Source organism: Equus przewalskii, chromosome 6 (assembly GCF_037783145.1).
Source record: "Equus przewalskii isolate Varuska chromosome 6, EquPr2, whole genome shotgun sequence".
Lineage (NCBI taxonomy): Eukaryota > Metazoa > Chordata > Mammalia > Perissodactyla > Equidae > Equus > Equus przewalskii.
This window is the reverse complement of record NC_091836.1, coordinates 33,781,641-33,794,101: the sequence shown is the minus strand read 5'-3', so window position 1 is coordinate 33,794,101 and position 12,461 is coordinate 33,781,641.

The window sequence follows — 12,461 nt, the reverse complement described above, 5'->3', positions numbered from 1 at the left end:
TAAAATGAGAAGTAAAAATATCAACTCCTGAGGTGTTTTGTAAGCACAAAATGGGATAATATACATGGAAATACTTTTTGAAAATGCTCAGTTGCTATAGAAATGTGAGTTGTCATCAGACATCTGGAAATTGATCTGAGTTTTTCCCTGGACTTGAAGCTCTATGATCCAACACAGCAGGTGTCTTCCCACTTTGTGGAGGTTAGTTACCGGCTAAATCAGTGGGCAGTAGTTGGGGTGAGAGCATCATGTGGTGGTTCCTGAGAAACCTTCCGAAACGGAGCGCAGTCTGCACCCTGATAGGGCGTGTGTATCAGTACTGATGGAGCTTGACTAAGGGAATTTCAGTGTGCACAGATGTAAAAGTTAGAAGACCATGAAGAAACTCTTATTTTAGGTGACTGCATGTGGCCTATCTGTGGTATGAACGTAATGTAGTCAAAAAAGAAGGAAAAGAATAAAGAGCAAGGAATTGTACACACCCACAAAAAATGCACATTATCACAGTATGTCCTTATGAAAAATTATATATTTGTTTATGGGTATATGTATTGAAAATAAAAGATGAAAAGAAATAGGATATAGCACTTTGTGCATTTCTGTCAATAACTAGGTTTGCTTTAAATGAAATTGAATCCAACAAATTGGTAGTTGGGCTGAAGCCCTACGATTACTAAAAAGCCAGCGTCTCTGACTCTAGACTGGAGGCACTGTTCTACTAAAGAAAGATTAGATTATATCAACTGAGAGTTTTGTAGCTTGAAAAATTGGGGAATCAGAATAATTTTGTACCTTAAAATATTGGGCAAACTAGGCTTGGAGTGTAGTTTATCCTGAGTAAAATAAGAGAACTAAGAAGAAAAGATGAGATCTGTTGCTCCTTCTGTGCTCAGAGGAGCTCAGGAAAATTCAGGATAGGTCAGGGTTAGAAGTAGGTGGAACTAGAAATAGAATACAGCATTCTCACTCATCTAAAGAAAAATGATTTGAGTGGGGAAACCAGATCCTCCTCCTCTGTATACCCTTTGTATTGGGATCTTAAGAAGTCTGTCTATCCTTAATTTCCCATTGTCATGTTACATTCTACCCCTGAAAATGGAGTATGTGGAAATATTAGGAAGAGGCACATAGCAAGTGATGGGGGGGAGGTGACCCCATGGCTGAGGGGTTAAGTTCACACACTCTGCTTTGGCGGCCTAGAGTTTCACTGGTTCGGATCCTGGGCGCAGACCTAGCACCGCTCATCAAGCCATGCTGAGGCAGCGTCCCATATAGCAGAACTAGAAGGAGGTACAACTAGAATATACAACTACGTACTAGGGGGCTTTGGGGAGAAGAAGAAAAAAAACAGAGGAAGATTAGCAACAGATGTTAGCTCAGGGCCAATCTTTAAGGAAAAAAAAAAGAAGGTGATTGGGACAATATTCACTCTGGAAAAAATACAGTAAGTAAAGAAACATCATCATAGCATAGTAAACATTAAGTACTGAGAAATAAAAATTGTGATGTACCTATATTGGAAGGATAGGAGAGAAGAATTGGGAGTTCAAAGAATGTAAGAGAACTAAATCCAAATCAAATCTAATTGGCAGAATTTCCCTTAGCAAATAACTCATCGTAACTATTATGAGAGTTAGATATTATTCTAGGCTCTGAATCAATGAATAATGTCTGAATTAGATGAATCAACAAAGAGCATTGTAAGCATATTGTTTAGAAACCCTGCTTCAGCTCTTTACTGTGTGACCCTGAGCAAGTTATTTGACTATTTGAAGCCTAAGCTTCCTTAACTACAAATTTGGAATTATTATAGCAGCTACTTCATAGGATTGTGAGGTTAAAATATTACAGTCCCTGTAAATAGTAAGTTTTCAAAAAATTTTAACTCTTGTGTTTTTATTATTATTTACATGTTCACATCATGGTATTTAACCAAGGCATCTCCACAGTGGTAAAGTACTGACATTTCAGACATGCTTTCCAGAAGCACGGGGTCTTCATTGTTGGGAATCTAAACTGACAGACATCTGTGTCTGAGGTTTATTTCCTAAAATAAAAATAATTTAAATTCTAGCTACTTTAGTTGCCTAACTTATATAATTAATGCTATTTGCATAATTCAGTGGAGTTTATGCATTCCTTTCACAAGTTTAAATCATTTAATCCTCATAAAAATCTTGGGGGCAGATGGTGTTTATTAGCAGGAATTATAATGTATTTTTTATTGGTGAGGAAGCTCAAGTGCAGATAGATTGGGAGATTTGCCCAAGGTCACAGAACTAAAACAGTGACGTGGAACTCGCACCTGAAGAGCCTATGCTTTCTTCCCTGGCCTCTAGTTCAGTGATCCTTAACATGTGGTCCCCAGAACAGTATCATCAGAACCACCTGGGAATTTGTAATATAAATCCTTCGGCCCACCCCCAGATCCATCAAAATGCTGGAAATGGGGCCCAGCAGTCTGAGTCTTAACAACTTTTCTAGGTTATTCTGATGTACATTAACATTTAAGAACCACTCTTCTAGTTTGTAGCCTTTTAAATCTGTACACCTGTGTCACTCAGGCATCATGGCACACATGCTTTTCTCTTAATGTCTTACTATCAGCACAGGGGGAAAAGAGGAACGCTGCATTATATATTTCCTCTTCTGGGAAACTGAAGCTCAAGAAGTCAGTCAAGTTTTATCCAAGGTCATGTAGCTAGTAAGAGGCAGAACTAGGCCTAGAACCCAGGACCTCTGACCACCAGCCCATCGTGCCTTCTACTGTAACGTGCTATTTTGCTATAATTTATTTTTATGTAAGATTATATTTTTTAAAGTAAAATTGATTTATTGAATTTCTGGGGATAAAGAAGAGAAAGACTTATTACTGTATTTCATAAGAATTTTTAAAATTTACAAAAGCAATATATGTGCATGAAGAAAATGAGAAAACATAGGTAGGTAAGAAAAAATGAAAAACTGAAAACACCATATTTCCTCTATCCAGTGATTACTATTCTTAACTTCTTATTGTCTATCCTTCCAGATATTTTTGTATGGATACATATGCGTTTCATTTTTTCCTAGAATGAGACCATATTATAGATGAGACCATATACTATTTAAAACTTGCTTTTTTATATTGCATTTTAAAATACATAGCTTCATTTGATTTCACCACCCCAGGCCTTCCCCTCCCACATACCTGCCCTAACCATGTTCCTTTATGGGTGCAGCAGTAAACATAGGGAAATCTACATTGCATCATAAGCTTTGTATCTTAAATTATGGTGCCAGATATGGTACCATTTGTTCATAAAAACTCTTTGAGTTGTGTTTATTATCCTCATTTTAAGATAAGGGATTTGAAGTTCAGAGAGAGGTTAAACAAGTTTACCACTGTCATCCCAGCTCGGAAGTGGCAGAGCCAGGATTTGTACTAAGAACAGACTGATTCCAAGTTTATTCTCTGAATATTTAGTGAGGCTGTATAATTTGTGTCATTCAACTGGGATGTAGCAGATTTGAAAGGGGGTGCTTCTACAGTGATCTCAGCCAAAATGGCAGAGTAGGAAACTCCCATAGTCCTTCTATCCACAAAAGCAACAAATAAACTGGCAAAAACTTTCAAAATCAACTTTCTTGGAATTCTGGATACTAACTAAAAGCTGTGGCAAGCAGGGGACACAATCAATAAAAAATGGTGAATCTCTTATAATAAAGCTTTGTGGCACTTTAACTTATCCCGGTTGCATCTCCAGCTCCCAACTCAGCGTTGGCCTTGAAGACAACAGCGTGTGTTCCTGGTATAAGTACCTGTACTAGAGGGAGCATAACAGACCTTATTCTCCAAGAATTGTGGCTGTTTGTTTTGACCTGTCTGGTGGTTCTCTGAAAGACCAGCTCAAAGGGCTTGCCTCTATATGGCCTAACTGGCAACTCTCCCAGGGCTGAGGTGGCTACAGGGAGAGGAGGCTGTTTGTGGGAAATGTTTAAAGGCAAATATATTAGTCACTGCCACCTGGGGCAAGGGATAAGAATTGGGACAAACAATAGATTAACCAAAAAGCTTGGGAGGAAAGACTAGGGAATGAGATGCTTTGAGAAATACAGACTTTGAAAAGCTCCCACATATTCCTGGGAACCTAGAAGGCCACACACATGCCCAGGGCTGGGTACATGCTCAGGAAAGACCTGAGAAGACCCTAAGCTCTCACCTCTGGCTGTCCTTCAGGCAGCCTTATTTGTAATAGCCCCAAAGTGGAAACAACCCAAATGTCCATCAACTGATCCATGGATAAGTAAAATGTAATATATCCACACAATGGAATATTATTCAGCCATAAAAAGGAATGATGTCCAGATACCTGTGACATCACAGACAAACCTTGAAAACATGCTGATTGAAAGAGCCCAGACACAAAAGGCCACATGTAAGATTCCATTTATATGAAATGACCAGAATAGGCAAATCAATAGAGACAGAAATCGGATTAGTGGTTGCCAGGGGCTGAGGGTAGAAGGGAATAGAAAGTGGCTACTTATGGGTACAGGATTTCTTTTTGAGGCACAGGGATGTTCTGGAATTAGTGCTGATGGTTGCACAGCGTTGTGAAGGTACTAAAAACCACAGTAGGTACACCTTAAAATGGTAAATTTTGTTGTGTGATTTTTATCTCAATAAAAATTAAAAATAGGAAAATTAAAAAAAGCAAAAGAGGGAGTGCTCTAATAGCTGTGAAATGCATTTGAAATGGAGCCTCCATGGCAACAGTCTCTGCAGTGACATCGGCTCAGGGCAGCTTTCCCTGGTGTTGCATCATCCAGACAAGAACCCTCCAAGGTTCTTAGAGAAAAGTCAACTTTTAATGAATCCCTCAGGTCTTATTTGCTCTTGAGTCCCAAGGAAAGTATGCCTTATGGGGCTTATTTGAAGTTTGTGATAATGAATTGTTTTTCTGTGTTTTTAAATTTTGAGCAGTGGGATTGAGGACAGGAATTGGGATTTATTAATGATTCGGAAGGAGGTAGCAAATTTCTAATTGAAAATCTATAAACAAGTCACCATTACTGCAGAGCCTTTGTTGAATATTGAAGAGAAAAGACAAGGATAAACACATTATTGATGTGTGTACATATGCTCGTAAACATAAACAGGCCTTAAAGAAAATGGGTTTTGGCCTTTGTGTTATGATTTCATAACTTCTCCAAGGGGACTCCAGCTCTTAACTCTGACCAAAAATATATCTAACTCACCAACTTGCTGAGGCTTGAATTTCCCCAAATTGAGATTTATTGCTTTTGCTAAAAAGTCTCTTCTCATTAAAATAAAAGTGTCCTTAATAAGAAGTGTAGAGTACAGGTGGTCATGTACCGGTGTTATTAGTCCCTGAAGGAATGAGTTTATCAGATCCCTTCCTGAAGCCAATTATACAATGAATAGAATTTAGAGCAGCCAGAGCTGGATGTTTGGAGAACAGAATTGGATGTACACAGTACCTTCATTGTGTGACATTTGATTTCTTAAAATGCTCAGAAAGGGGTTTTACTCCTGTAAACTCTCACTAGGTCTAAAATTTTCTCCCTTAGAGCCAATGCTTTGGGCTAAGATATGGTTACTGAAGTACATAATAAGAATGTTTTGCCTGGGAGGGATGTTTCATTGAGGCTATGTTTACCCAACAGGACAGGAGAGTAGCTGATATTATCAAGCACAACTCTGGCCCTGCCTTTTTCAAGTATTTGTACAAATATCACCTTCACCATGAGGCCTAAACTCACCACCCTCCTTAAATTGTAGCCTGTATCTCTCCCTTTCTATCATTCTTTGCTTTATTTTTAAGGATGTTAAAAATTTAGAAAAATAACCTTTATGTTTATCCACACATTTACAATTTTAGGTGCTTTCCAAGAGTATTATTGTATTATTGTATTATTCCAAGAGTATTATATTGTATCTCCAAGGTTATTTTTTTAAACAATTTTAGGGGCTCCCCAAGTTACCATCTGCCTAGAGAACTTCCTTTAACATTTCTTCTAGTGCAGTCAGCTGACAACAAATTCTCTAAGATTTTATTGTATGAAGAAGCCTTTATTTCACTTTGAATTTTGAAAGATATTTCCATCGAATATAGAATTCTAAATTGACAATTTTGTTTCCATATTTTAAAGATGTCATTCCAATATCTTACTACTGGCATCATTTCTAATGAGAAGTCTATAGTCATTCTTGTCTTTGTTCTTCTGTATGTAATGTACATTTTTCCTCTGGATACTTTTAAAATGTTCTCTTTATGATTGATATTCAGCAATTTAATTATGATATACCTTTGTGTGGTTTTATTTGTGTTTATTCTGCTCGCAGATTCATGGAGCTTCTTGGATCTGTGGGTATACAGTCATGTGCTGCATCATGACATTTCAGTCAATGACAGACTGCATATACGATGGTCCTCTCAAAAAATTAGTACCATATAGCCTAGGTGTGTAGTAGGCTAGGTTTGTGTAAGTACTGTATGGGAGGAAGACATTTTCCTCTACCCTTCTAGGTTCTTCTGGCTGGTCTAAGAATTAAGATCAGATTAACAGCAGGAAAACAAAATAATAACAGGTATACATGGGAGAAACCCAGGAAAACTGAGTAACTCACCAAAAGGGCTGAAGCTCTCACCTTAAATACCATCCTCAGCTAAAGATAAAAGATGTTGGGGGTGGGGAGAGTCAGGGACTTCAAAGGGAAGAAAAGCAATTCATAGGTAGGTAAAAAGGAGAAAATGTTTGGAAAACAAGTGTTTGGCGACAGAGAAACAGAAGAACACAGGGGAGCACAACAAACAGGCTTTTCTAGGTTCCTCCCTGTCTACCACCTAGTTTAAGTTATGCTAAGTCATAGGTCGCTTCCTGAGACAGATTTTTTTTCAATCTGAATTCTTTCAGGAGTTTAGGGGAAACAAGAAAAACTTTCTGAGTTTTTTGTTTCAATCAGCCCAAAATAATTCTCACGTAAAAGAGATGCATTTCGGAATAGCAAATTTTGTTCCCCTTCAGTATATTCTATGATGTTTGTACAACTACAAAATTGCCTAATGATGTATTTCTCAGAATGTATTCCTGTAGTTAAGAGACACATGACTGTATAATTTTCATCTAATTTGGAAAAAATTTAGCCATTATTTCTTTAAATATATTTTTCTTTCCCTCTTTCTCCTGCTGGGACTCAAATTAAACCTGCTTGATATTTTTCCATAGGGTACTGAGGCTTTATTCATTTCTTATGTCAGTTTTTTTCTTTCCGTGTTTCATTTTAGATAGTTTCTGTTGCTATGTCTTCAAGTGCATTGATATTTTCTTCTGCAGTGTTTAATCTGCAGTATTAATATAATTAAATGATTTTTTTCTCTTCAGATATTATATATTTTAAAATATCTAGATGTTCCATTTGGATTTTTTGATATCTTCCGTTTCTTTTAATATGTTCATTTTTTCTTTGAATTATTGAGCATATTGAGTGTATTTATAATAGTTTATTGTACAGTTCTTATCTACCAATTCCATTGTCTCTGTCATTTATGGGCTCTTTCTGTTGCCTTATTTTCCTCCTGGTTACAAGGCACATTTTTCTGCTTCTTTCACATCTAGTAATTTTTGATTGGATGTGGATATTACAGATTTTATGTTATTGATTTTGTTGTATTCCTTTATAGTGTGTTGGGCTTTCTTCTGGCAGGTTTTTAAGTGTCTTGAGGATCAGTTAGATCCTTTTGAAGTTAGTTTTCATTCTATATAGGGTACATTTAGAGTAGCCTTGGGTATGCCCCATGTATTTATTGAAATCTCTTCACCCTGTCTGGTGGGATCTGAATGACGCTAGGCTGTGTGAACTCTGGGAATTATTCTGCTTATTGCTCTCTGGTAATTGGTTTTGTCAAAGAAATTTTTGTTTTTTATAAACCTGGCCTCATGGAATCTAACTATGCTCATATTTGTTATTGAGCCAAAGTCTCAAGGAGAACTCTGGGCAGATCTGTGAATTATTCTTTGCAAAGCTCCCTCTGTTTCAGTATTATCCTCCACAGGTTCTAGCTGCTTTGGGCTCCCTTAGCTCCAGAGTCTGTCTGCTCAGTTCAGTGAGACAACCATGCTCTGTTGCTTCCCTTTCCCTGCTTCCCTGTTTGGAAACTGCCTCTAGAAAGAAAGTCAGGATAATCACATTTATTTTCCTTTTTTTCCTGGTATTAGATTCTTCTGCCACCTTTTGTCAATGTCCGAAAACAGTTGTTTCATATATCCTATTTTTCTAGTTGTTTAAGGCATAGGGAAAGTCTGAACCCTGTTACTCCTTCATGGTTGGAAGAGAAAGTCTCAACCCTACTTTTTCTTTGAAGTATCTTTTTTGTAGTTTTAATGTGCATTTATTATATGAGAAAAGTTTAGCATCTTTTTGTATGTTTAAAAACTATTAATATTTCTGTATTCTCTGAAATCTCTAGTCATGTCTTTTGGCCACTTTTCTCTTGGGTTGTAGGTTTTTTTATTCTCAAATTTTAGGAGCTCTTTGTATTACAGACTAGCTTTTTGTCTGAGGTATAAATATATACATTTGGATACATTTGAAATTTATACTGTTTATGGTTTGAGAAATGGATCTAATTTTATTGTTTTATTGTCTAGTTGTATCATCACCATTTAAAAAAATGGAAACCCATATTTTTCCTACTTACCTTCATCAAATATTAGATTTCTTCTTGTTCTTGGGTTTATATGAGTTTTATATTCTATTCCAGTGGTCTACTGTTCTGCTCATGTGCTAACACCACCTTGATTTAACAGTAGGAGCTTTGTAATGTTTTTGTATCTGTTAGGGTTAGCTGCTACACATTGTGTGGTTTATTCCAGGATTTTCCAAGTTATTCTTATTTATTCTTTCATATAAACTTTATAATGTTTGTATTCCTCTAGAAAAAAATTATTGCTATTTTTATTGAGATCATGTTACATTTGAAACAAACTTAGAGAGAATTGATATATTTTGGTTGAGTCTTCCAATATAAGAACATGGAAATTCTTCCTGTTTGTTAGATCTCTTTGTATCCTTTTGGTGTGTTTATACCTTTAGTCATATAGATTTTATACAATTCTTGTCAGATTTTTGCCTAGGAATTTTATTTACTTTTCTATTGTGATGAGATCTGTTGTTATATGTTCTGACAGGTTACTGTTTGTATATGAAGTATATTGATTTCTGATTTTATTCCTGCAATTTTACTGGTATTATTTTTAGTATATTTTCATTGATTCTTTTGAAGTTTCCAGATATAGAATAATATCATCTGCATACACATAGTTTTACCTCTTCTTTTCTGATTCTCTGCCTCTAATTCCTTTCTCTTGTCCAGTTGCATTTTTTCTCTTCCATACAGTATTAAGTAACAGAAGAGACAATGGGCTTGGTTCACGTTTTAATACAAATGAATCTGCATTAGTTTGCTAGGGCTGCCATAACAAAACACCATAGACTAGATAACTTAAACAACAGAAATTTATTTTGTCATAGTTTTTGAGGCTAGAAATTCAAGATTGACATGTTGGCTGGTTTGGTTTCTCCTGAGGCCTCTCTGCTTGGCTTACAGATGGCTGCTTTTTCCTGCGTCCTACAGGGTTTGCCCTCTGTGTGCATGTTGCCCTGGTGTCTCTCTGTGCATCCAAATTTCCTCTTCTTATAAGAACTTCAGTGAGATTAGATTAAGGCCCAGCCTAATGGCCTCATTGTAACTTAATCACCTCTTTAAAGGCCCTGTCTCCAAATACTGTCATGGTCTAAGGTGCTGGGGGTTAGGGCTTCAACTTACAAATTTCAGGGAGACGCAATTCAGCCCATTACAGCAACAAATATTTTTATGTTAAGAATGTTTTCATATCATATTAATAATTGTCTATTAATTTCTATTTCACTTGATATTTAAAAATAATGAATGAGTATTGAATTTGGTCAAATGCCTTTCATGTCCTCTTGGGTCCACCCCATCCCATCCTCTCAGGTATTTCAAACTCTCAAATTTCCATTTTATTTCTTGTGCCTTCAACATTCTCTTCTCTACTAACTTCTTCCTTCAGTGTACAAACATAAGCATACATTTATTACCTAAAAATATTCCAATGCCCTTTCCCTTTTTTCTTTTATTGTAAAAATGTTTAAAACAGTGATGTATACTTATGCCTTCTCTTCCTGTTTACATTCAAGGGCTGGTATTCAGTTTTAAATGTTATACTATTCCTTGCCCATCTTTCTCCTCATACCGAGTACAACTCCTATATAGATAGATGTACTTGTAAATCAAAATCTGAGTTTTCTATGTTTTAGAATTTGCTAATTGTCAAGTTTTTCTTGGGCTAGAGGGAGCTCCTGAGCACATTTTTTGATTCCTGTCCTTGAATTTTAGGCATGGTGCCACCAGGTGGCAGTAGCTGAAGGAATCAATCTATCTGAACTGAAATTGAAGATGTTAGGCTTCTGTTGATTTGTAAATACCACCTTCTACTTCTTTTTAATGGAAATATATAAATATAAAATGTGTGTATATAAATATACATATTTATGTTTTATATATACATATATAATTTATTTAATGGGGGAATATATATATATATATACTTAGTATACATATATATTTAATGGGGGAATATATATATACTTATACATAGTATACATATATATTTAATGGGGGAATATATATATATACTTATACATAGTATACATATATATTTACACATAATATATATATATTTATTTTAAAAAGTAAAATAAAAGCAAGTACTAGAGTTTGTCATATGGAAAATTTAAAAATCCTGCCCAATTGCCAGGTCCATAAATTGTGTTACTACATTCTGGTCATCTTTGAAGATAGCCTGTGTAGGGATTTCCTTTTAGCATCAACCCTGGATCTCAGGATTGAATGGGCAAGTGGACAGAGTAGGCATCTCCCTCCATTGTTCTTGGGATAAGCAGTACTAGGGTTGAGGTGAAATTGTGCATGGTAGTAATTAAAGTGTGTTTCATATGTGAACTCAAAAGCCATAGTTTCTCATTAGGTATGGTAACAATAAGACGGTATTTGAGGGAACCTCCTCTTGATTACTGCTTAGGCCTCTGATACATTTTCATGTAAAATAAAACTCTTTTAAAAATACCATCTTATGGCCACAGTGATTCGGACAAATGATGTTTTTCTCCTTCAGTTGGAGAGGAGCCTGTGGGCACAGGCTTAATCAGAAATCACAGTCTTTAGTTCAGAATTCCTGCCTGGATAATGTAGAAACAAAGGGACTAGGCTTTTCTTTTCCTAGCATAATGGAAAACAAGGGTCTAGATTCAGGACTGTCCCCTCCTCCCTTACCTGAATCTTTTCCCTTCCAGGAGCAGGAGAGAAGGGACTATAAGACCCAGCTCTGATGACACCAGGGGAGAGTGGCTGCACTCCTTGTCTCTTCTTGTTCTTGTTAACCTGGAGTCATAGGACAAAATGTTTTGGATTTGATTTTGGTTTGGATTTGTCCCTTCCCTTTGTTTGGCTCTGGGGTGGGGGAGACTGAAGCAAGGGAGGAGAGATCGTGATGTCTCTAGGCCTCCTTCCAGGTCTCAGTCTTTGAACTTGGTTCAAGGCCAAGTTCTGAGCAGGCTGGACAACTACTGAATCTCTCTGAGATGCTGTGAGGGCTGAATTCTGGTGCACAGCCTAGAGCAGCCCAGCCTGGTCTGGTGATATGCCCTGAGGGGCTGAGTACCTGTGGTGACTTCAAACCTGTGGATGAATTTATAAGAGAAGGGCACACTAAGTGTGGAAAGGGGCAAGAAGAGATAGACATTACTACCTTGCTCCTCTTCCTTTGCATGAAGACTAGCCATTCTCTTTTTTTTTTTTTTTTTTAAGATTTTATTTTTTCCTTTTTCTCCCCAAAGCCCCCCGGTACATATTGTGTATTCTTCGTTGTGGGTTCTTCTAGTTGTGGCATGTGGGACGCTGCCTCAGCATGGTCTGATGAGCAGTGCCATGTCCGCGCCCAGGATTCGAACTAACGAAACACTGGGCCGCCTGCAGCGGAGCGCGCGAACTTAACCGCTCGGCCACGGGGCCAGCCCCGAGACTAGCCATTCTCTTGATATGGAGATAGAAATTCTCATTCTGGAGGTAAGAAATTGGTTCTACCTCTAATAAGGTTCTTCTTTTCCAAACTTAGAGAAGGCTACCCAGAGGAAGATGGCTCAGCTGTGACACCTAGATCCCTGCTGAGTTCACAGACCAGAGCCACAGGCCATTCACTTCCTGATCTTAGGGAAGCCGGGGCTTCACCGCTCTAACTGTGGTGAGTCACTCAACACCCCGTGTTCTTCTTTCTTATCTTTAACTTATCCTCCATAGATCCCCTCTATTCATTTTTCAGTTCACCCAAAATGATAATAAAACTTTCTAATCACCATC